At 33.3% G+C, this 26,171-nt stretch overlaps 1 protein-coding gene across 3 annotated transcripts in view; it reads right to left on the bottom strand.

Annotated features, from left to right (window-relative positions):
• Nucleotides 1–26,171, bottom strand: part of LOC119639106 (putative uncharacterized protein DDB_G0282133) — a 149,502-nt gene that overhangs the window by 88,478 nt on the left and 34,853 nt on the right. For 2 of the 3 annotated variants that reach the window (XM_038036311.1, XM_038036310.1), the window contains one exon: nt 13,531–13,579. The gene's annotated coding sequence lies outside the window, so the exon portion shown is untranslated. Of the gene's footprint in view, nt 1–1,955; nt 1,993–13,530; nt 13,580–26,171 lie in introns of those variants that run through there. The other variant, XM_038036313.1, reaches the window with a different exon arrangement.

Here is a 26,171-nt window from a genome sequence, read left to right as displayed (position 1 = left end):
GACTCTTTGAAGTTAACAGCCGTCATCATAAACATTTCGTGAACTATTTTTTTTTTTTTTTTTTTTTATTTGCGAACTTAACGTCTTTTCGCTAAACCCGTTAACGAGCGTAATTTCACTTTGTTTTATTGATTCCTGTCAAATTAATGTTTAAATGTGTTTCACTGCAGATATGTAAATAAAAACAGCGATTGAGTACATTTTTTTTCCTTTCCACGCAAATCGTATGTCAACGAACCATCGACTTTTGTTTTCGTAGCTGACGCTATTAAATCGCTTGAAGGATTTCAATCAAAAGAAAGTCCAACCATTTTAGTTCCGTTTGGCTTTTATCCGTTCCTCCGATCGGAGGCAAGGAAATGTTTAAATAGTGTAGAAATTTGATTTTTCAAATATAACCGTAGACGCGGTTATACACGGTTACACGGCTTTATGCATAATTTTTGCTCTTTGCGTTCGTCAAATATGAAACAAAAAGAGAAAAAATCTTCTTTCGTTCATCTATTAGAATCCACCTGTCAGCGATGCCAGCGTATGAGCAATCCCCCTTTACCGGCCGTATTCAAATTCTTTGTTACCCATTAACATTAACAGTTATCTAATGTATTGAAATCTATCGTTACTTAGCGATAATAACCACATTTGAATCTTCCACCACCAAAAAATTTCAATCCACTTATGTCCACCAGCCAAGTATGTATTGAAAGTCATTAAATTATATGTACGATGCAAGCCTCGCAGATTATATGCAACACAAAAATTTTTTCAGTCTCAGTGGTCGAGAAGGCAATGGATTTCACTCATAACTCAATGTCGTGGTTTTAAATTTCAAATGCGGTAGAGTTGGAGTCAATTTTCCAAAAAGAGGGCTTGATGAACGTAAAATTTTATATCACATATCTAGAAATTTCCGGAGCCGTGTTCCAAAAAGGCACATCATCAGGAAGGACTGTTTTGTGAGTGCTGCCATGCGCCCACTTTGCTGTTAAAAATCTGAAAGAAAAGTTCTTTCATTCTTCATAGGATTTTTGCTTTCTGCTTTCGTAGGCAGTGAGTTAGTTTGTAATGGATATGTGTGTAGTGACACGACTTGGTACTTTTTAGAAACTGATATCGAACCCTTTGACTATGAATGTCATGCATAGCAGCAATTTTTCATCATTGATTGGCCTATACGCAAGCGTATGTATCTTGCTCTTCAGTTGCGTAAGAGCATAAGAGACCTAGAGGGTCCTAGAGGTAACCCTTTAGCGAAATAAACGGCAGTTTTAGTTATTTATTTATTTATTTAAACTTATTATTTATACAAGAAGGCTCAAGCCTTATAAGCTAGGTAGCCTTTGTATTAGGCTTGCGAATATTTTCGTGAAACGATATCGTTTGAATAGAAGAACACGAAAAATTTTATCTACAATTTTTGCGACATTCAAACACCAACAATCAAATTGGTCTACGCATGTTCTCGTTAGCTCTCGTTGCTGTGCATAAAGATTAATCCATAAGACAGTTATCCAGTAATTATGGCAATTGTGTACTCGAACAGCACAGTCAAAATCCGTTAAGCTTATTAAGATTAAAATATTTAAATGAATGTTTATAATAATTTTTGAAAATGTTCATATATGTATATGTATATAAAATTAAAGGAAGAAATGGTGCATAAAAATTTTTCTTAAAAATATATGTAGCGGGTGTTTAGCTATTAAAATGTTATGTAACGTTAACATGCTATAAAATTTATGAGTGTGTAGAGGAACAAACAACCACCACAACACGCATACCATCTTATAAATAATAAATAATTTATTAAGTCTGTTCATGGGTAACGGAGCGTGTACGTTTAAATATGCGCAAGCAGAGTACAGCGTGGAGTTATTGACAAATCTAAGTAATTAAATATTTATTAAATACGCATAAATTAATGCAACACTTTATAAACAGAATTTTAGACATACCGCCTGATCATGGTTACACATTATAGAAGAAGTAAGTCTTGAAGAAAACAAAACAAAAAAAAAAAAAAAACAAAAAATATAGGATGAAATCGTGGAGTTTGATAAAAAAGTAAAAATGAAAAAAAAAACTGTAAACTCTTTGCTTAAAAAGATACGGCAGAGATTTGCGATACGTTTTGCACGTATGCAATTCACTTATAATAAAGTTATTTTAAATGCTGATAATGCTAACAGCAGTTGTATGATGGTGTCTATGTGCCGAGTGTACATTAACACACAAGCCTGACAGCTTAACTCAAACAAACAAACAGCTAAACAGCATGCTTTTTCCATTACACACTTCAATGCCTAGCGTTTCAGTGCAGTCTATAGGCTTTTGTAGTCTGGAGTGTATTGGTTTTCTTTTCTTTTTTTTTTTGCTTATTTGTGGCAGACAGACGGACAGATATTGCGTGCCATGCTAGAGACCGAATCTTTGTTAAGGTGCTAAAACTAGAGCTACTTGCGTAATTGCATTTCAGTCAAACAAGTTCTACTAGAAACATAAGAAAACAACAAAAATTTTGTTGTTTTTTTATTTTATTTTTTATTTTTTTTTTTTTTTTTTTTTTTATTTTCGACATATTCACGCACATTTTAACACACGCACATGCATGCACATACACAAAAGTGTAGCAATTGCGAAGACAAATGTGGACAGTGGTAGATTAAATGCCTTTGCAAGAAAGAAATGAAAAAAAAAAAAAAAAAAGAAAAAGAAAACCTCCCGAGAGTCCTGAGGCGTTGTCGTTATATCAACTTTATGTGGCGTGTGCCTTTAATTCTTAATAATAATATTGTTGTTGTTGCTGTTGTTGCTGTTGTTGTTCTATAGTTAGTTAGTTAGTTAGTTAGTTAGTTTTATAGCTATTCTATGTTTGTTTGTCCATCTGTCTGTCTGTCTGTCTGTCTGTCTGTCTGTCTGCCTCTCTATTGGGTATTGATGACAGGCTTACATTAACTACAGAGTTAATAGTATGCGTTTCTTGCTCAGTTTTAAAGCAAACATTAAATTACTTTAAGAACATTGGCTGAGCGTATTACATATGCTTATATACGCATTTGCAAGCATTTTTTAACACTGGTGTTTGTTAACATCATCATCATTGCCGTCATTAACATCATCGCCATCACCATGTTGTCCAATATGTGATTTTAGTTAATTGTGTGAAATACTAACACTTCTCGTACTTCTTATATGAAATTCTTGTTTTTTCTAATTTCCTCTAACATGTGTTTGTTATGTCGTATTTATGTCTAATTAAAATGCACTTTTATGTAACCAAGTTTATGCGAATCAACAAACACTAACATAAACACAATACACATAAACATATATACACATACACATACAAATGTCTATCCTCTGCACATACGATTTAAACTTCTTTAGTAACACTTAACTGGTTTTTGATATTTAGTCTGACTTTGTCATATCTTATTAATTATTAATAGAAAATTCTTAGAGTTGACATTATCTGCAAAAAAAAAAATATATATATATATATATATACACAGAATAAAGACAGTTTAAGACGAATTTTTAATGTAATACATCTTACTTTACGAACATTAATTAGGTAAACATGCGTAAGAAGAAATGATTTATGATTTGATGTAAACTTTTTTTCATTAAAAATACTTTCGAACAGAGAAAGACATACGTTTTTTCTATGTCAGAAGAGCAGTTATGTTGTGAAAGTAGGGTTCGCATTCGAAAAATTTTCAGGTTAAGAAAACACTGCTACTTGACTTCTAAATAATTGATTGCCAACGACGTCATAAACTAATGATGAGAGATAATAGTCTTCGTAGCCTAAAAGTTATCGATTGAAAGTATCTCGGCGAGTAAGCATATTAAGAAGCCACTTAGCACTTGACACTTGATAGTGGTAAATTTTCAAGAACTTTGGGCTCAATTGCTGTGAGGAAGTTCCAAAGCAAAGCAAGTGCCCCTTAATGACTGCCAAGACTGCTGAAGTGAAAAATTCAGTACATTACTGAAGGGCAGAGCTTCCTCACCTGATGTGATTGTCGATCAGCACTTAATCATTATTATTATTACACTTTTTGCTTAATGTGACTAATGATTAAGGGGATGTGTTCTAAATGAGGGCGGGTGAGGGCTAGGAAGAACAGGAAAGAGGGAAGGAGATAGGAAGCGCGGCAGTAGCCTAGTTAGTGTGTAAGCAAGTGTAGAAAGAGAAAGAGATCGGCAACGATTGGAACCTAGTGGGCGCAAGTGGTTATGTCTCCATCGACTGAGTCTTCACTCGCTTCGTCTCTTGTCTACTCTGCTATGCGAAAGCCCTTATCTTCGTAATTATTATTATGAGCGATTTTGTGGCACTTGTTGTAGACGAAATCTTGCGAATAAATTCCATCACTATACCATATTTACACATACTTCTACATGTTGCGCTGTTCTTGCTTAAAATTGAAAAGTTTTCGGCAGCTGCAAGTTTTGTCAAATTAAGTTTGAAGCCTCGCTTTAAAATTAATCCCATTTTTGTTGCTGACCCGCTGACCCGCTGACACCGCAAGAAACCGAGAAAAGGAAGAAACTTAACTGTAAGCTTACATGATTTCAAAGTAAACCAGAATTCTAAAGTTTCTATTCCCTATTTCCCTTAAACTTTCCTCTGTAAATTCCCCGGAGCGTCAGCGACTTTTGTCGACTTTAATTAATCTCTACTGGAACTATCCCACTGGCGCTTTAATAAACAAAAGGAAAAAACAAAAATTATACTTAGCTAATGGATGTCTGGGATTTAGGTTATGTGTGTGAGTTTTCCTACTTTCCTACACTATTCGTTTTACAAACGAATTAGCCGGCCTAGTATGATTTACTCCGTCTACTTCACTTAGTATTTAGCTATTAATTAAAATTTTTCTCTAAGGTTTCCATAATCAATCATGAGTTATTTGCTACCTACCTAACCCTCCTGTGAACATTCCTTAACTTTATGCATATTTTATGGGAGAAATTTATTAATATAATGAATTTTTTTTTTCTACATATTGTTTTAAATTATATGTAATTTTTATTTATTTATTTATTTTTTTTTTTTCGCTCTTTATTTTAATTAAATTAATTAGTATGCAAAGTAATGAAGAAAGAAAAGAAAAAGAAAAACAAATATATGCAACACACACATAGACATACATTACTATTTCCAGTATAGTACATGATGCAATGTGTTGATTTTTAATGCCGTTATTAAAGTAACTGTAATTAATGTTTGATTTATTGAGATTGTTACCAACGATAAAATCAAATGGTGAGAAAACTAATCTTTAAAAAGATCTTTAAGTAACAAAGTAAACAAAATTTTTAAATCAAATGTTATTAAATTATACGTTTATAGGGCAAAGCATTACTAACAACATAAATTTGTTTTCTTTATTTTTCCTCTTTTTTTCTTTTTCTATTCAAGTTTTTATAAACTTTCACGAATACACTGTCAATTAGTAAAAATTTCAAGACAACATGGCTTTGTGTGAAGAGTACGTAGATAAATGTTTAAATTACTATTGAAATGAAGTCATATTAAGTCAAATAAAAGTTTTAAAGTGTTCTCACGTTCATCTATAATCTACGCGAACTTAATATAAGTTCGCTAAGTTAAGTTCTCTTTAGCAAGTATCTTCAGTGTTACATATAGGAAATCGAAAGCATTTATTTCATTTATTTCATCGTTCAATGTAAGCTATCCTCCCGCCGCGAGTACAGTGGGAAGAGGCCTTCAATTGCGTTGGGTACACAAAATGAACAAGTAAAAGAATTATATTCGCCCGCGAAGGGTGGAAATTCCACGGTCGCTATAGCTTTTTTCTATGTGCTGAAAAGATTTCGATAAAAGAGAGAAACTTCAATATTTTATAATATCGAATACGCTGGGCCGATTTTTCCCACTTTGACACTTTGAGGTGATGCAAAATCATCCATAGACTATAAATGCAAATTTTTGTCGTTGTGTTCGTTTTTGGTTCATATTATTATTATTATTATTATTACTAATTTCGCCAGAGAAATAAATTCTAAGACTAAACTCTTAAAAGCACTAGCATCTAAGGCTATCTATCGGCTTTTATTAAAAACTCTACCGCACTTGAGATTCGAACCCACGACCATTGACTTGCTAGTCGAGATTCCTCGCCTTCGGCTACTCAGGCGGATGGGTTGGTTCATAAATAATGGCCAACTAACCAAAATTAACTCAGGTTATGCTCTACTGTGGCTGCTTCCTTCGACCGATTCGAATCAATGTTAATACCAATTTGCGTGCACTTTGCATACAGCACAGACAGAGAAACGGTTTAGGGTTTGACGCTAATCGCGAGTATATATGCTTCATGGTCCTCTGAGGCTTCCTGCTAGGTGCTGCAAACGTTTTGATAAATCGATGGGTGTAAAAACATTATCCGAGAATAGCATTCCGATATAATGTTGTTTATGCATTCATAATTACGGTATTTATGCAAAAATTTTCAATCAATTTCAGCCTCTTCGCCTTTCAAACTCCTCGATAGAAAGAAGAAAAAAACGAAAAGACTTGCGAAAGGATTTAAAGGCAACATAACCGTGCCAGCTTTTATCTGGCATACGCGCAGAAAGGCTCTTTGGGAGTCTTCGGATTACTTTCAATTGTCTTTTATATAAAATGTTTAAGCTGTAAACGCGAAAAGCTTCTATTATAGATAAATCGAAAAGATTGAAAATTCCTTCTATTCTCTCAAGAAAAAATTAGGTCTGGGACTCGACATCAACAAGCAAGCAACAAATCGTACGAGTATATTTCTTAGCTAAACTCGCAGCATCAATAATTAAAATATCAATGAGACGGGTTTGACCAAAATCTTAGCTTAAGAGAGCCCGCATAATCAACTAGTCTTATACATTATTTATAAGTAATATCTTTTCTTTCTTTTTTTTAATTTAAAAAAAAAAAAAAAAACTCAAGAATTTGGGAGTAGCTTACAGCAACCACAATCATTTAAAGCAATCATTTAGAAAACGCACACATCTATAACGTACCAAACCTCAAAATCTTAAGATATGCACGTTAGCACACAAGAAGAAATAAATATTTTATCCTAAGCAGAGATTATTTAGAGCATTGAACTGAAGTTTATATGGCTCGCAGTTTATAGGCATCGTACATATTATATCAATATGTGTACACGCATTATGTATTGGTTGACATTCGAATGGCTAAAAGCAGAAGTCATACGTATTAAGAAAGGAACGGTGGGCGTGTTGGGTGTTTAACCAAATGCAGGCAATAGGCCAAAACGGGCCAGACAATATATATTTATATATATATACATATTTATATATACATGTATATACAAGTCAGGCTTTTGTGGCCAACCATTAATATGCAGCGTCCGCAACTGACAGTTGTCATCAATAATCAATGCAAGACACTGTATTGCGTTGCCAACTATTTTGTTGTTGTCTTTCCTATGTAACTTACAATGAATAATCTTATAAATAGAATACAGAAGACAGAAAAAAACAGAAAAAATTGTTATCATTTTTCTGAACACGAGCATATGGTCAATAAATGACTGGATGTCTATATGCGTTCACATGTTTGTTTGAAAATAATAATAATAATAATAATAATAATAATATTTGGAAAAAAAGCGCAGAAGGAGGGGAGTGTGAGAAGATGAGAAAGACGACGAAGAAGGGGCAAGCACAGGTATATAATGTAAGTGTTGTTACATGTATATGGGTGTACGTGTGTGTAGGTATGTACATATAGAAGCCATGTGGGTTGCTTGCTGCTTTAAACGTTTGAGACTTGGCAGCGCCATTCGGTATTTAAGTGCGTATGCTTCTCGTTAGGCTTTAGCTTGGCTGGCAATTGAGCAATTGCTACGCGACAAATTTTATTCCATATATTCTTTTTTTGTTGTTGTTTTTTTTATTTTTTTTTATTTTTTTTTATAGACTTTACCAGATTCAACATTAATTTTTCTATATACATATATATGTATTTGGTGTTATTTGTGTGTGCGTGTGTGTGTGTGTATATGTATGCATTTTTCTTCTCCCTCTAAATCTCGTTTAAATGATTTATAGCATTCATTGCTTTTTTTTACTATAAAAATTATATATATTGATTTTAATCATTTTCGTATATTAGAAGGAAAAGACTTGAAAAACAGAATCCAGTGCATTTGTTTGCTTCGCCGATATATTTCTGGTTTAAAGACTAAGATATATGTATATATGCTGTAAGCTAACCAAAGCAAATAACCAACAACTAACTAACCAAACGGACAACCGCACTACTCTGCCAACTCTTAACTTTGCTCCACTCAATCGATTTCAGTGATAAAGATACTAAAAGCAAAAAGAGAAAAAAAAAAAAAACAAAACAGCAAAAAAAAAAAGAAAAATAAATAAATAAAAGAAATAAAAAAGAAAAAGAGGAAAAAATAATTCTGAAAAAATATATATGAAAACGGTATCATTGCTTACTGCATTTGTATTTATAAGGAGTTTTATATTATAAATGATCACACAGCGTGTGTGTATATGCTGATCCTAAATGTGTACAACAAAAAAGGCGATTAATGTCACATTCCTGCTGACATGTTAAAATGCCATTTAAATGTCATTAATTTGGTGTTTAATCTATTGGCAATATTTGACATTTTACATGGTGGTGATCATGTTTTGTTGTTGTTGCTGCCGCTATTACATTGTTCATATATATATATATATGTACATGTAAACGTGTGCGTTCGCTTTTAGTTTTTCTTTTTCATTAAAAAAATTTTCTCTTTTGCTTTTCATCCAACATCAGCACTGATGTTTGCATAATGTGCACAAAGGAAACCTTATCTTTTTTTTTTTTTTTTTTTTTTTTTTAATAAATATATTGTATAATTGTACAGTTGAAATTTATATCTAAGGATATTAAGCACAAGATTTGATAAAGCACATCAAGGAAGATAAAATAGAATTTTTGAAGTAAAAGCAAGCAAACATCTCGCGTCTCTATGCTTGATGCACGCTGCTATACACTCATCGTGGCCCAGTTTACTTTTGCATACATATATGTCTTCATTTTCATTTAAGTCTTTTTCCAATTGTTGCGAAGCCTAAGCAAAATTAGCAAAAAGTTTTGTTTCCTCTAAACGAAAGTGTAATAAAGTTTGTAAGGGCTTGTGACCCCGCCTAGCTCAACTCACATCACGAGTTAAATTAAATACAATAGAAAAAAAAAAAAACAACAAAAACTAAAGGAACATTCGTCGTTATTGAATTCTCTCTGTAACACGTCTGTCCAGCATTACTCCTAGTCTATGGTTCATCCTCCTTCATGCACCTCAGTTACCTTTCCATTTGCCTTTCCTTTGCCATTGCCTTTCTTGCCTTAGCAAAACCAGTACAAAAATGACACAACTTTATCATAATAAGAAAATATTTTCTCCTTATCCGTCTGAGTGGCCGAGCGGGCAAATGACCTCGACTAAAAGCTCAGGCGCAATTTTTTTTCACTACAGACTTTTCAATTGATTCGATTGCCTTAAGATTTTAGTTTTGGAATTTATTTCCCTAGCTAAACTAATTGCAATAATAATAAAAACAATTTTTGAATTCATAAAAACATATAAAAATAAATTTCGTGTTATGTTCATTAAAGTGTGAGTGTGAAACAATGTCGGGATGGCATAATACTATGTAGATTATTCTGCCGAATACTTGATTACCAATTAACGATCTTTATGGACTTGTTCCTCGGATTTGTGATCCTCATTTTGCATTCTCGCTGTGGACATGTGTCGACTTGAGCCTTCCAACAGGCGTTTGGGTGTCGAATAGAATAAAGGCAGATATAAAAGTTCAGCATGTTCCAATGATAACAATGCCAAAGTGACGACGGCTTCAGCTAATCGATGAATCAATACTGACAATGTATTTCACCATCGGTCCCAAATTCCTTATCACAATAAGAATAATAATGAATTTAAAATGGCAGTCGCTTCCAAATTAGCAAAGTTTTTATATTTGCATTTGGAGCGCCAGTTGCTGCCGTTCTTAAAGGATCGTCCAGCATCATGCAAGCTTTGCTTAAGTGCTCCCTTTTTTGATTAGACCCGTTGTTGAATCAATACAACGGTTTTCAAAAGTCTTCTCGGCGGATCAAAATGCACGACTGTTCCGATTTTTGTTTGTTATATTTCTAACTGGAAAAAAAACTAATTTTTGTTGATTTTTCTGTTGTTCCAACTACTTTATCTTATTGTGTTTCCCTGAGTTTTCATCTTTATAGTCTAGTAAATGAAAATTTCGTATATATTTTGTTCCTATATCTCCAATAAGTTATTTTTATCTTAATGTTTACTTTAGCGTTTTTTTTAATGTTGCATAGACGATGATTAGACATAAGTCGACTAAAAACCAACTTTCTTTCGTCTCCTTTGCCGATCTCATGTGATCGACTTATTTTTCCTTAGATTCTTCTGCCTTTTCCCTTTTCTTTCGTGTTCAAGACATTGCGTGGACATAGTCATGACAGCTAGCCACTATGCCAAGCAAATGCCGACACTTTCGGTCCTTGCGCTTCTTTCTCATAAGTTTTTCTTACATTTTGTATAGAATGGATTTGTTATTGCTTAGAACTTTACTTTTAAACGTCAAAGATTTTATCTTGTTTTTCACTTTGTTGAAATTCCTTTTACTCAGAACTAGCACCATCCGCCACAATTGAGATGAAGGCAACTTTACTGTACTGATCGTTATAGATTCACTTTTTGCATCGATCTAAACTTGTCTGTCTGTCTGCCTGCCTCTCTCTCTAGTACATCGATTTGTCTTGGTGCAAAAATACTACGGATCGGACCATTTTTTCGGCCACTTACCCTGTGATGAAAATATGTTTTATATGAGCATTTGTATTAAGTGAATTGGTGTAGAATATATAATGTTTTTACTTGACATTAATATAATTTATTTAGACCAAGGAAGTAAATTTCAGGACTAAAACTTCCCATATAACGTCTTATTTTCAAAACTCGTTTCATGAATAAATAAAGGGTAGCGTAGCCAATTTTGTTGTACTGGCGACCGACAATAGTCTTTTCACTTGCTTTAACTTAATTATTCTTATATTGAAGGTAAGCCCTACAAGGATGCATTTGTTTCGATTGACTTTAATCCTTTGCAAGAGTGAAAACGAAAACAAAAAAGAAAGGAATGAATGGCTAAAGGTTTAAGTCAAGTAGGATTTAATTTTTCCTCGTCTTTGGTAGATTTGACTCTTTTCGCTGGTCCTATGGCTCGGTCGTCTACCTATAACACTTACTAACCTATATACGCAGGTTATGTCTAAAACAAGATTTCAATTTTTTTACTTCGGTTTTTTTGTTTTTTGTTTCATGTTAATTTTTTTTAATAGCTTATTCAGCTTTACCCTTAAACAAGATTCGACCTACTTTTCATATTTTTCGTATTTTAATAATAATACAAAAAAAAAAAAAAAAAAAAGAAAAAATATTCATAACCTACTATTTTTTCATTTATTTTTTTATTTTTTTCAATAAAAAAAAAAAACCAACTAAACACACTTGTAGGTTTTTGTTACAGTTTTGCTTTATGTACAAACGTTGCAAAAGTAATCAAGCATAGCGTAAAGCGTAAACTTGCAACTGTAGTGCTCATAATTAACACAACTTAGTTACAGAGCGATGTAGAGCTACGGAAAAGAAGAAAAAATCCAAAAAGAGAAACATTAAAAAATAAAATAAAAAAATTATAATAAAAAACCATGAAACATAAGGAAAAAATTACGCGCTTTATTGCGTTACAAGAGCCTCATAATTTTTTTTGTTCAAGTCTATGTATGTCTGTAATATCTTACCAGAGGCTTTAAAATGTCAGTTAATGTAGAGGTTTATGTATCTTTTTTTAAGCATTTTACGCTGTATTGTGCTATCCGACATTGTTTTTTTTTTTTCTTCTTTTCTGCACTATTGTTAACCAATAATTAAGCAATTATAATAATTACAAACAATTGACCACTTTTTGACACGGTGCAAAAGGCATTTTTTCTCTCTCCCTGTCTCTCTCTCTCTCTCTCTTTTGTTATTACTTGAAGACAATTTGAAGTTTTTTTTTTTTTTGTTTCGTTTAGCTTTTGTTTTGTTTTTGTTAAGCTATTTAACGTTTTGGATTTTAATGTTTACTATTTGGTTTGTGCGGTAGTTTGACGACAATATGTTTGAAAATTTTTTCTTAACGTATACACGCGCATTGCAAAGTCAGTTATGCTATAGCGGAAAACTGCCTTCTAGTGATTATATCACCAAGTACCAGCACTACCACCACCACCATCACCAACAACAACAACAACAACAACAACAACAAGAACAACAGCAACGAGAGCAACACAGCAACCAATCAACCATTAGAGTTTAGATAAAATTGTTTGATAATATCGCAAGCTGGTAAAGTGCATTTGTTAATGGTTAATTGAGTCTAAGTCTAAACATCACAATCACGTGCCATAGTTACATGGTAAACTGTAACGAAATGTACACTTAAAAAAAGCAAATAAAACAAAAAAAAAACAAAAAAAAACAAAAAAAGAACAATAAAAAAACAAAGGCATTGTTATAAATTTCAAATAAATCAATTTTATGTTGAAAAGATTTCCAATTTTTTTTAGTGCCATTCGATTCAACCTAACGAACGCATGCATCCGAAATGAAAGTCGCAGAAACAATCACATCTCGTATTCGAACATCTAGTGTTTTGTTTGTGTATGAACAGATTGGGCCGATTAGAGAGCGCCTTTGAATTTATCTGAAAAGTAAAGTATTCCTTCCATTTCCAGTCGTTAGACTCAGAAAGTTCAGAAGCAACTTAGAGCGCGTTTCTTTCCAGTGTACATTCCCGCACATTCTTGCATACTTTTTTATTGCCCGCCTAGTGATTGTAAAATCGAGCAATTAAAATTTGTAACATTGTAATATATATTAATTTTCCTTTACTATTTATTAATGTTCAGTTTTCGATGTGTTTATGAAATCGCTTGTGTTGTGCGTCCAATTTCCGGTTTACGAAAAGTGCCATAAATAAAAGATCAAATTTCTTTTTTCTACGGTACACATTTCCACTAATTACTTTAAACTGTTAACTTGATTGACGCTCATGCTTGACTCGCTGACTTGCTGTTGTCCACATATCTATAATACGTTAACTGTCCGGCTGGATTGAGTGCGTGCGTTTATATTGTGACTTATGAGACTGTTTTAATAAATTACGTTTTCATATCATTCCTTAATTGAGTGCTATAGCGTGATAATGTCTTTTTTACTGTCTTGGGCATCTCAGAGTGAGGAAAAAACTTTTGAAAATTTAATTAACAAATTAATATTTTTAAGTAGTATTTGGAAAAATATTTAAACGCGCTGTTTAAACACATTAAACACTTATTTACTTACTAAGCTATTCATCTTCTTTTTTTTTTTTTCTCATTTACTTAATATAAACTTTCGAGTAATGCCTTACCTTTGTGTAAAACCATAGGAATATCTCTATAGTTTCTCAGCAAGATAAGCTGAAAGAGAAAGAAAGAATCATTTTTTAATTAGGGTAAAACATGCCAATAAAAATAAAAAATCAAAAGTCCTGCTATTGAAGTGTCTTTAACTTTTTTCTTTAAAACACTTTCCCCCCAATCGTAACTGAGGAAAATATTGAAACTGTGCGAAAATTGCTTTAAAAGGATAACCAAGCGACTTGTAACGTTTTGGGTGCATGCCTGTGCATTGGCACTTCATAAATCGAGAACAGTCGCCTGCTCGTGAAAAGATCTGTTCTCATGGATAGCGTATAATTTCATATCTGCTCGAAAGAAAGTTCGCCGCGAAATTCGGTGCGAGAGGCGACTACATCGATTGTAATGAGAAGCTATAAATGAGAAATGCAACATTGTTGCGAGCGATAACAGTTGGCTATGTGCTTTCAATCCGGAGAAAATTGAGATGTAGGTAGTTCGAAAATGAAGTAGATTGACCGCACTGTAGGGGTGCAGACAGCATAGACAAAAACATTATTATTTTCTCCGGCATTGCTCACGTTGCTGCATTACAGTCAATTTTGAATAATATGCCATCTGATGAATGCGAAGTGTCATCAACTGAGCAAGAGAAAGAAAACAATAACGACAACAACAATAGCGGAGCAACTAAAGTTGCCAGGAAAGCACATCCACATATAAAAATATTGAACCATTAATCCAGATAATCTATGACATAGCCACGTAGTTCAGGAACGCAATAACCAAGCCGGTATAGCCGGATTCAATCTTCATTGCGTTAGACTACATTTTAATTATAATTATTATGCCATTGTTATTGGTCTCAGCAGCCTCAGTAAGCGACCAGCGACCAGCAAAAACATTACATTTGCCAGGGTGTCAGGGTGCACACCTCTCAAGCATCGCAGGCGGCCACCTTCTGTTTCTGTTTCTAAACATTTCCCTGATCATGGCAGTGTTAAACGTATAGAAGAATTTCCTTGAGCGTATGGTCATAAAAAAAGAGCGAAAGATCTTTTGCCGCGAAAGTGGCTTAAGACGTTTGAAAAGACAGTGTTGCTTTCTAAGTTACACGCTGAAGAATGGCACCTCATTACGAAAAGCACGTTGGAAGAGTGCATACATGTATTCAATTCAGGAAAGTATATTTTGAAAAACAAAATAATATAATAAACAAATCTCATCCGCCTGAGTGGCCGAGTAGCCAGGAGTTTCGACTAACAACTCAATGCTCGTGGGTTCAATTCTCAAGTGCGGTAGAGTTTTTACTAAAGCCGAAAGCCTTAGATGCTAGTGCTCTAAGACTTTAGTCTTAGAATTTATTCTCTGGCTAGATTTACAATAATAATAATAAATAAACAAACACATGAAAAAAATGAAGTCATGGATGCAAGACTTCAGTGCTTTTCAATGGCATAGCCCAAAAAGGGGTGCCATTTTAGCTTCGCGCCTCTTCTCAATTGACACCAGATCGACTCGATCGATACTCGATGCTGTTATTGGTTTCAGAAGAACCAATTTCTGTTAATCAACTTCTTATTGAGGCATATACGATGAGAAGAAGAATGACGAGAAGTAGTTTTTATTATGCGATGATGTATACTTCACATATTTAGAATAGCAAAGACTTGCACCAAGATAAAGCCGAAAATTATCCAAGAATTAAATTAAATGCTAAACGAAGTTTAAACGTTTTAAGCTCAAAACTAATTCCTCTGTAATTATATTTGAGAAAAAAAAGCCCATTTTTATAATGAGCGACCCGAAGCGTTCACTCTGACAGGTGTTTACATTTTTTTTTTTTTTTTTTTTTCTTTTGTATTTAATTGATTTTAATTTAATTTTTAAAAATAAGTTATCGAAAATTAGTTGAACAAAAAGTCTCAAGCTCCTTTGCCAATCTATCTGCAAGTAGATGACATTATTAAAACGGCTTGAAACCGCTTGTTGTTCTCAATAATTGTTGTAAATTAAGATAAGAGGCAAAATTTTACCAAAAATATAACTGAAGTGAACTCCATGTCATGTACAGAAAACAGTTGCTGTTTTTCCTTTTTTTAAATAAAGTCTCTAAAGATCAAAAGCAGAAAAAAAATTTGCAAGCGGCTTGAAGTGAATCTTGAATACCTAACGCTTTAGTTATTTTTATGAAAAGTGCAGATTTTCCTTTCCACTTATAATTAATTGACACGATTTTGCTACAGAATTATCTTATGTTTAAGCTGAACGTGTTGTGCACTGAAGATTTTGTTTGTTACATTCATTTCGGTTCAGTGTTGTTCCTTCTACGATAAGCGAAACCATTCAGGTTTCCTTGTACGCTTTGTGTCTTAGCATTGCTTGTCTATCTTGAATTTTGAAGACTTTGTCACCGGCATAGGGAAGGGTGAAGGGCAGAGGAGTGTTACAAACAGAATTAATAAATTAGTATACCGCAGTTCTTCCGGGGGTAAGCTTTAAAATTCAAATTTCAAATATGCTTTTAATGTGGTTTCTCAAGATTAGCTTAGAACACACCCGTTTATTGTTATTTTGAATAGAAACACTTGAGGCTCATAACCCGCACTCTTTGGCACCTTTAATAAAAACAAATGTGCCAACAAATGGGAAAACAAAACTAAACAAAAAATTCCACAATTCTTTTATTTTTGTCTTGTGAAGATCAAAGTTGAAGCATATTTTACTTACATACATACATACATACATACATATATTCATAAATATAAGCCGAATGAAATGAAAATGATCGTTTGTCTTGCCGATAATCTTGATCGATTTTTCAATGTGTGTATCTATGCAAGTGTTTGTAAGCTTGCGTATATATATATGAATTCATATAACGCACATATCTTTAAGAATTATGAAATTTTCAACTCTCACAGGCTTACTATGCAAGTAAATCAAATAAATGGTCTGAATACAATATTATTTAGAGCTATTATTAATGGTGTTGGGCTGGCTGGTAGTGGTATCGGCCATGTTACAAAAGCATAAAAAACACTCAATGAAAATTAATGGACTTGTATAACTCTGAGACCATTTGGCTTTGGATTTATATAATGATTGTGGAAATAATAAAAAAAAAAAAAGAATAAAAAGTAAAAAAAAAAAAAATAATAAAAAATAATAATAAAATAAAGCAAAAGCGTAGCTTTAATTTAAACAAGCACCACCACTACCACCACCACCACCTCAAACCAAACCCCAACAAATACTAATAATAGTAACAATAATAGCAGTGTACACCATCAACTACAACAGCGGGAGCCGCCGCGAATGCTTATAGCGGGTGTGTTTTGTTTTACTCTACCAAGCAGCAAGACAATGTAATGCATGTGTAAAAATGTTAAAAACGTGACCAAACTTATTGAAGCTGGACCTCAAAGGTTTTCTAACTTTTTTAACTTTACGAACTTATTCTGTAAGCTGAACAGATAACACATTATTCCCTGCGCTTTGTTACTCTTGTTGTACAGTTTTTTCTTTTTTCTTGTTTATCTATTTCTATTTCTCTTTCTATTACTATTTCATTTGATGTGATTTGTTTTGTTAAGCGCCCCAACCGTAAACTACTTGTCATACATAACGCGGTGTATACATGATTTCTGTCGTACTAGGGAAAAAGATATTGAGAACAAAAAAAAGGCAAAAGGCAAAAAAAAAAAAAAAAAAAAAGTCGTAAAATTATACTCTTATAATACATATCGATCGTGTGTGTATTTGAACATTAAATCATGTCTGTGTTGGGGAATTTTCAGTTAAATTCTTAAATAATTGACATATTTTAGCGGCATTGTTACAATAACTGTTTCAAGCCAAACACAGCAATTGACTTTGTACTAATTGTCGCGTTTGTCGCTCTCTGACTCTGGCTCTAACTCGGCCACCGTATCTATCATTTCACGGAGCCAAATGTGTTTGTTTCTTTCCTACATGCATTCATTCAATTGTTGGTTTGTCCATTTGTTCGCATGTTCGTTTGCCCAACACATTAATTTCATGTCTTTTAGCTTTCCTTAAAAAGCATTCAGTTCAAATTGTTAATTGATAATTCATAAGCCGCAGCTATGCCATGACGAACGGCATGTTCTTTGTGTCACCATATACGGTGGCGAGCATAAATGTTGCATCGTTAATTGTTCTACTTGGTAAATAATTCACACAAATTATCTTTGACTGTCCGTTTGTCGTTAAGTTTGGTAGCATGTGTGCTGTGTGTGTGTATGTGTGTGTGTGTGTGTGTGTGTGTAATAAAAAAAAGAGAGAAAAAAAAAAAGCAAAAAATATTGTAGTAAAAATTTTAGTTATAATTACATGTAAGTGTACAAAACCCGATTACATTTTATATATATAAATATATGATGATTAAGTAAATAGCAAAAAATGAATATAGTTAATGATTAGTTAACCCCTTCGGGACAGACAGTGCACTTGTTTAAAGATAACCTGCAAGAACGCAAAATTCTGCACGATCATCCCTGATGGTCTTCGCATTGGGTTAACCCTTTTAGCGACTAAATTGAAGCCAATGCTCCCACACCTTTAACATAGTTTTTATTTCCATCTAGCCTCACATCAGTGACTGCTTTCTCCATACTGAGTGGTAATTTCAATTCAGCAGCATTGCACGTTCTTTGGCTCAGAAATTCATGGCGCACAATACGGTACACAATACGTCTCGAATGAGCTAAACTGATTTTCATCACTCTTTCAGTAGCTTTGCTATGTTTCTCCACAAAACATTTTCATAAAATTCGAATATTTTTATCAGAGGTAGCAAGTCCTATTCCTTTCGAATCCAACTATACTTTGAGGATCAAAGTCATCGGTTGGTTTTGCTATCAACTTAGCAATGCGAATGCGCAGCTGTACCGCCATATCTTAACTATGATTGGCTGACAAGCTTTGCTACAATGAATCATGAGGATGAGTAAACGAAAAGTTCACGCATCATCAATTAGAGATGACGCAAAAGAAAGAATGAACCTTGAAAGATATACTGAGAAAAAATTTGACTTGAACATTAACGAAAAATGTGGACAACACTATCATCATCATCATACTGCTCTAATGTCAATCTTAATCTTGTTCCAACGCTATACGAAAGCAAAGTCGATCAACTTAACACCTAGTACGCCAAAAAGGTATACACAGCGCAAAGATTTAGAATTTTTTATTGCTTTAAATGGAACCGATAGTCTTAGCTGCTAACGGCCACCTTTTCTAAGTCCAAAAATTTAATTCTTTGAGATAATAAGTAAAAATCATTAAGATACTAATAATGATATATGTGTCTTTCGGCGAGTAGGACACATTCGCCAAATCCAGTGTACCCAGCTTTACTTGTATGCATATGTGAAAATTGTCGTTTTAAGGGGCACGTCCATATCTAACATCCACCCAGATGACATTCTTGAGGCAGTAAAATTAATTATGAGACAAATAACGTAAAAGCAACGGATCTCTTACTCCTACACTATTGACAATTATAGACGAATGCAGCAATGAATCGGTTTTGAAACTTAAGCTAGGGTAAGGAAAAGCTGTCAAGAGTTTATGATCTTTCATCTTTTCAAGCTGCCCTGGCAGTATACCTGTGCTTGAATAATTCTCAAAAAAGCCTTACATCGCTTATAAACATATTTTGAGTTTCATCTCATGTCAAACGTTGAGCAATATTATTCTTCTTTTCTTTTTTGCTTTTCGATTCTCAATAAAGAAATAAGTTGAGAAAAAGTTGCAAGAAAGTCAAAGTCATCAGCAGGCGAAACACTTTAATGTCGCTTTTTATTAGCGTTAAGTTTGCTGTGCGTTATCAAAATCAAAAATGAGTTTTCTGGTTCAAGTACGTTATGAAAATATAAACACGCACATACACACACGTACATGTCACAATAAAACTTGTTTAGCGTATTACCACAAAATAGCATTTCATGGTCATTTGCATGGAAACGTTAAGGCTCTTGCGGGACAATATTACCGAGAGGCGAACAACTGAAATACGAGAGCAAAGAAATAAGAAAGAAAGAAAGAAACAAAAGGAGGTAGAAAATACAGCGCAGAAGGCTGACGTCAATGAAGATTTTCATCATTAATGTCACATCGGTGCACGGCTAAAACTTAAGGCTGCCAACTACACAGCCAGAGTTAAATCAATCCTGCAGAAAAGCAAGAAAGCAAACAATGCACGACCAAATATAAAAAAAAAAAAAAAACAAAAAAGAAAAAAAAAGTGGTAAGAAAAGTATGTTCGTTTCTCGTCCGTTTGAATTTTGAATACGCATCACCTAAGATATATGTTTTAAGATCGTTCAGCTTGCGTGCCGGCAGACCAATTAAAGCCATTTCGTGTTTAATTTTTACATAAATTCTAATAAGAAATCTCAAATCGATATTGTCCTGATATTAAGGAAAATATAAAAACGTTTTCCGTAGATTCTTCAAGTATGCCTTAGCTTATGACTTTTACTTGCGGGCAAAGTCGGCCCATTTTCAATCTTAATCTCTATGATTCAATTAATGATGTGTGTCTTAAATCTGAAACGGAGTTAATTAATTCCACATTTCCTCATTTCTTCTGGTTTCTTCAATTCCACCTTAATTCATTGCAACGCAACGAATCAAAGGAGCAACTCAGTAAACATGATTCGATTATAGAGTGTTTATACATAACGAGCTGGCCTTATATGAAGTTGGCTGCCAATATACAATAAGTGGAATGCATTTCAATTTCAGCAAAAAAGAAAAAAAATTGCACATAAAATATGTAAACATACTGTGACTGTCTGTGGCTATGGGTATTTAATCCAGATTTAAACCAAGGAAACTGGTCATTTGTTGCTTGCTGCTGGTCCGTCTTCGCTGAGGCACGCAAAAAATGTAGCAAATGTTTTTTTTTTAGCACAGCCTGGTCAAATGCGAAACGAAATAAGGCACAACAAAAAACTTGTAATGTTACTTATCTCCTTTGTAACTGTGAACGACAATAACAACAAACGACACGACAACAACAACAACAACAACATTAACCACAATAATAACAACGGCGTAAGCAAGAAATTGAAATTTTAACAACACAACAGAAAAACATGCTACTTGGCTTGGAATTATTTGAGTATTGCATGTGCCAATATATGAATTCCTTAATAAGGACACTCGGCATAGCGATGCTATGAGCAGGTCAGTGTAACACTTAACACAGTGTACGAGTAAATATTTATACGAGCGTATGAAATGTTGCTTTGTTTGTTTTTTGTATGCATGCACTCATCCATGGGGCTGTGCGCTCTAGATTTTCATTTTCCGAACAGCGGCGTTACTACTATTATCATAAGCATACCCGCCAATAACAACAATGGCAACAACAATTGAAGGCATTGGCACCACGGAGGAGACATTTAATTTCAATCAAGTTACTCAACAACAAGTTTGCAGCGAGAGAGCAACGAATAACAACATTTTGTTTGTGATGACTTTTCATTAAACCGCAATCCACAATTTCTAATGCTTTGTATGCATTGTTTGTGATTCATGTCTATGGATGTATTAATAAAAACTAAAGCATTGCTCGCTTAAAAGACTTTTTTTTTTATTTTTATTTTAATTTGTTTTTTTTTTTTTATATGTTCGCTCTATCTCTCTCTCTCTCTCTCTTTCTCGCTATTTTGCTCTTTCCTCTTCTATAACGTCTTCTTATTTTTGTGTAATTATACCGGTTTTGCTTTTGTTTTATGCGCGCACATAAGATATTTTCATTCAAGTCATGCCCGTTATTTATTATGATCAACACAAGCCACTCATCATTCGTTGTGATGGCATTGTACTGTTTTCCTCTCTGCTCTGCACATAATGCATGCAATGCCTACAACATGATATCTATTCTATTTTGTCGAGTTTAACTCAAGTCTTAAGAAATTTTTGTGGTGATCGTTGCTCTTGTTGTTATTATTATTGTCTTAACCATTATTTTATAGCATAATATTAATATCATAATTTACAACTGTCAACTGTAATGTGCTCAATCTTCAACGTTATAAACCACAATATCATTAACATTTTCATCTGTTTTTCGGTAATTTTACTAAAAGAAAAATATGTCTTTGCTTTAATGCATATGCGCGTGTATAAGGAAACTGCAGGTAAATGTATATATATATATATGTATATATATATATGTGTTTTACTAATTTTTTTTTTTTTTTTAATTTTGTATGTGTTTCTAATACACAGACACTCAATCGCCTATCGAGAGCGTGATGACAAAAGTCGTTCATGTATTCAAGCGTTTAGCTTTGGTAGCAAATCAATTGTTCCGGTTTTGCTGATTGCTTTTTTATAATGAATTTTTGATTTAAATTTATTTACACATTCGTTTACAGTTAATCAATAAAAATAATCAATAAAAGTTAAAAAGAAAATAAAATTAAAAAATTAATTAATAAAAATATAATAAAACTTAATAGCAAATAAATGTAATTAAATAATTAATTTTATTTATTTACATGTGTTATTAGCAACGACAACACAAAAATAATTTAAGAGAAAAAATTTGCTTGTTTTCCTTCTAAAACCCAGCAAGTTTTTTTCTTAAGTCTTTTGTTTTGCATTTCATTATAATGGCATTGATGTCAAAGTTATATTCCTTTCTTTGCTGAGAGCAAACATTGACTTAAAGAAATCCATACAAGAATGTAGCGAATATTTTGTTCACATTAAATTGCTTACACTATCTAGTAGTAGTACTATAAATTCCCTATGTCACAGCATAATAAAAACAGACGAAATTTTGTCTAACTCTTACGGTTTCTAAAGCAAAAAATTACCTTTTTTTCAATTTCAGTTCTTTGTACTCATAAACACCTTAAGGAGCAAAAGCTTAAGAAAGATGTCTTCTTGACAATTTCTTTCTTTTAGATGGAAGAGGAACATAGCAGGCTAATAAAATTCAGGGAGGTTATTGGTTCTACGTTTAGGTATTAAAAAAAAATTATTTTGGAAAATTTTAAGAGATGGCAGCACCGCAGCCATTAGTTGGAGACATCTCTTGCACAAAAGGATCTGTGGCACGCAGTCTAAGTTGTCCAAATTTGAATTGCCAAAAAAATGACAGAATCATTCCATCTATACTCGCATATCTAGTGAATGATATCGAAATTTTTGCGAAAATTTTGCTTGCGGTAAGTGTTTGAATGAACGGAACGCTTTTCTATTCATAAAAAGTGTTTAGTGGCACTTATCGAGGATATTCTACATCAGTGTCTAGAGACTGTTGTGAGAAATAAATTCTAAGAATGCCGTCTAAGGCTATCGGCCTTGTTGAAAACTCTACTGCGATTGAGATTTGAATCCACGGACATTCAGTGCTTTGTCGAGATCTGTTGCCTGTTTGTCTGTCGAGTCGAAAGGGATGCGATACACGAATGCTTTAATTTTTTTTTTAAATTTCTTTCTCGATTACTCTTTTATTGGGGTACTATGAAACTGCCCTTCCAAGTTCAAATACTTCTCATCGTTCGTAGACAGAGCACATTTTACGCTTTACGAAATAATAAAAAAATTGCAAGAAAATACATAAAAGATTTCACAATCAAAATGAAAAATTGTTTCCCAAGTTTGTTGTTCGTTGACAGAAGCACTAGACACTTTCTATCCCTATTTCCGCTAATCGATCACCTTGACCGAGCTACGGTAACATATCTTTTCGGAAATGCCTTGAAATGAACATAAAGACTTTTTAGCTTAATAGCTTTAGCCAGGTAAGCAAATGGGCTATGACTTTCAAGAAGATATTCATAGTAGGTAGTTAGACTCAACTTTAAAGAGTCTAAAATTTCAAGGAAAAATTATTTTGCAGGCAATGAATGTCTTTCAATATATTCTCGAACATTGAAAGCATCTGTTGAACCCATAAAAACAAACGATTTGCTGAGAAATTCACCGAGACACTACCCCTTAAGAATGAGTCTACTTTACCTTTACCTCGTTTCTTCCATGCCTACAGCAGAGATTACTGATTTATTTTACTGAGTTATTTTAATTGTAATCTTAACATATTCATTAAATTTTTAAACTCTGAATAGAAAGTTTTGAAGTAATGATTAAAAGAAAAAGTTATTTCTTATTATCAAAGTAAGTTACTTTTATAAGATATATTCACGCAGATTGGTTCATTTAAATTTTCAGTAAATACATGGGAAAGTGTTAGAAAAGTTCATATCATTTTTACGGCTGTAGAGTTGCGGAGGGTGCCTCGGTTAGCTGTATGTTTATCAAGCCATACAATAGAACATGGAAAAGCGCACATGCATTAGTAGCCGTAGTCCTTTATGATTCGATAAAAAGTGGGGAAGTTTAATGCGTCCTGAGTCCTTGAGTCCAACTTCGTCCTTAACGGAACTTTCTTAATGACGAAAACCTAATTTTAAAAGACGTCGATGAAGTTCACGTGTCTCAATCATTCGCCTTGAAATCCCAGAAGATATTCTACGATTGAATAATGAGTTTACCAGAGACATAGTTGAAGGTTTTCGCTCGAAGGCTAGATTTTAGGCAAAAGTCCTGAAGACGATAAAGTGCTTACAAGACCAAAGAAACAGCAACGAAATAAAATAGAAATTCCCGAAGCATTGCATGTCGATTTAGTATAACATATATATACATATATATATAAGCCTGCGTGCCTGTTATGCATTTCTAAAATTTTCCCTATTGTAAAGTTTCTTGCTACGTGCAGAGCGTAGTCTGTGGTTGTGTCTACCTTACAACCTTACCTTACAAAAGATCTCCATTTCCAATTGCGGACAAGTATTCTAAGAGAAAAAATTTCTGAAGTGAGGGGGATCCAAGATGCGCCCCTAAAGCTCATTTACCTTACATCGTTATCGTCCGTCATCTGTTATGTCTTAAAATTTGGCATAAAAGTCTTTAAAGACTTTTGACAGTTATTTCAGATATTTGTATTTGGATATGTGTTTATGCCTACATAGTTGCGTGAGAAAAGTGATATGGCAGCCGATATTGCAAGTATTGACAAACTAGTAAGACTTGTTTGTTGTTGCTGCTACTATCATTCTCCAATTTGTTGCATTATAGCGTTTATTCAGTTTTTTTTTTTTTTTTTGCTTTTCTCATTATCTCTTCATGTTAATACCATATCAATTAATCTAATTAGTTATTAAAAAAAAAAAAAAATAAATAAATGGACATCAAATTTCGTACGGAGAGACCGCAGTGCGATAAACGTAAGGTGACAACAAACAGCACAAGAGAGATAAACGATATCACGATTTTAAATAGTTTTCGATATCAATGAAAAACTCATGAGCGCTACATCACGAGGGACTATGGCGCTACGTTATGTATCCCCATTTAATTTCTTTTTCCTTTTTATTGTCGGCGTTAGTGTGTGACAACAAAGCCACTGTATCCATACACATTTATGGTGTATCAACCAAAGTTTATCTGTAATTAAAAATCTTTAAAATGTTTAAATTTTTATATGCTTTTAATTAGAGTATTTATGATCGTGTACATAATCTCAGGCATCCATGCACAAAACACTTGCTCGCTTATAGACAGACACCACCGCTAAATAACCTAAACTAACACTTGTCGTACTGTCGTACAAAAGTGTTGAATAATGTGTTTTCTAAAAGCGAAAAAAGCCACCAAGGCAACCGAGATAAGAAAAAGTTTAAATCAAATGGAAATAAAACAAAAAAACAAAAATAGGAAAGAAAAAGAAACAGAAATAAAGACTACATCGTAGCTTATGATACCATTGTTGGTGTTGTTGGTGTGGCTGTTTTTTTGAGAAACTGTCTGTTTCTCTTTAGCAATTTTGGTCACGCTTTATGCAATTAAGACTCTTTTCTTTATACTTTGCAAGCCAACATAAACTCTGGCCGGTAAGCTAATATACTGTTACAACTGCTATAAGAAAAATTTCATGTACGTGTGTGTGTGTGTGTGTGTGTGCTTGACTCTCTATACACGCACAAAAACAACACATCTACGCAGTAAACAATTTCTAGCTGTGGCATTTTTACGTCCTCTTCATTGTTAAAACGTTAAAATGCTTGTCAACTTTATGTTTCAAAAGAGATATTTGTAATTATTGCTTAGTTCCAACACCAATTCCAACACATGCGTACAAACTTTTATTAGGAAACAAAACAAAAAAAAAAAAAACAATTGAAACAAAATAAATAAAATCTTACATTACTCGCACAACAAACACGCAAACACAATAAAAGCTTCATTAAATTTTTAAACACGTCCGTCTTTAAGCCAAATCGATCTTATACTACATTCGTTCCTTTTGTGCTTCTTACCACATTTACAGCAACAACAATAATGAATGATCAATTCTTTCTCTCTTTCTTTCGCTCTCTTTCTACCGCAATGGACGACATAAAAATCCCAAGGGATATGACTTTTTTTGCGTCCATTTTGCGATTTCGCAGATACTGTTGACTACTACTGACCGTTAACAACGATACAGCAACGGCCATGCATAGCATCTCATCACACTAATGGCTTGCCTAATAAAATGTTATTTAACGATTTATCTTAGAAATTGAAATTTTTTTTTTTTTTTTTTTTTTAATTT

The sequence above is a fragment of the Glossina fuscipes genome, unplaced genomic scaffold, assembly GCF_014805625.2.
Source record: "Glossina fuscipes isolate IAEA_lab_2018 unplaced genomic scaffold, Yale_Gfus_2 112, whole genome shotgun sequence".
Classification (NCBI taxonomy): Eukaryota; Metazoa; Arthropoda; class Insecta; order Diptera; family Glossinidae; genus Glossina; species Glossina fuscipes.
The sequence above is the reverse complement of the archived record's forward strand: the minus strand, read 5'-3'. Positions and strand labels throughout refer to the sequence as shown.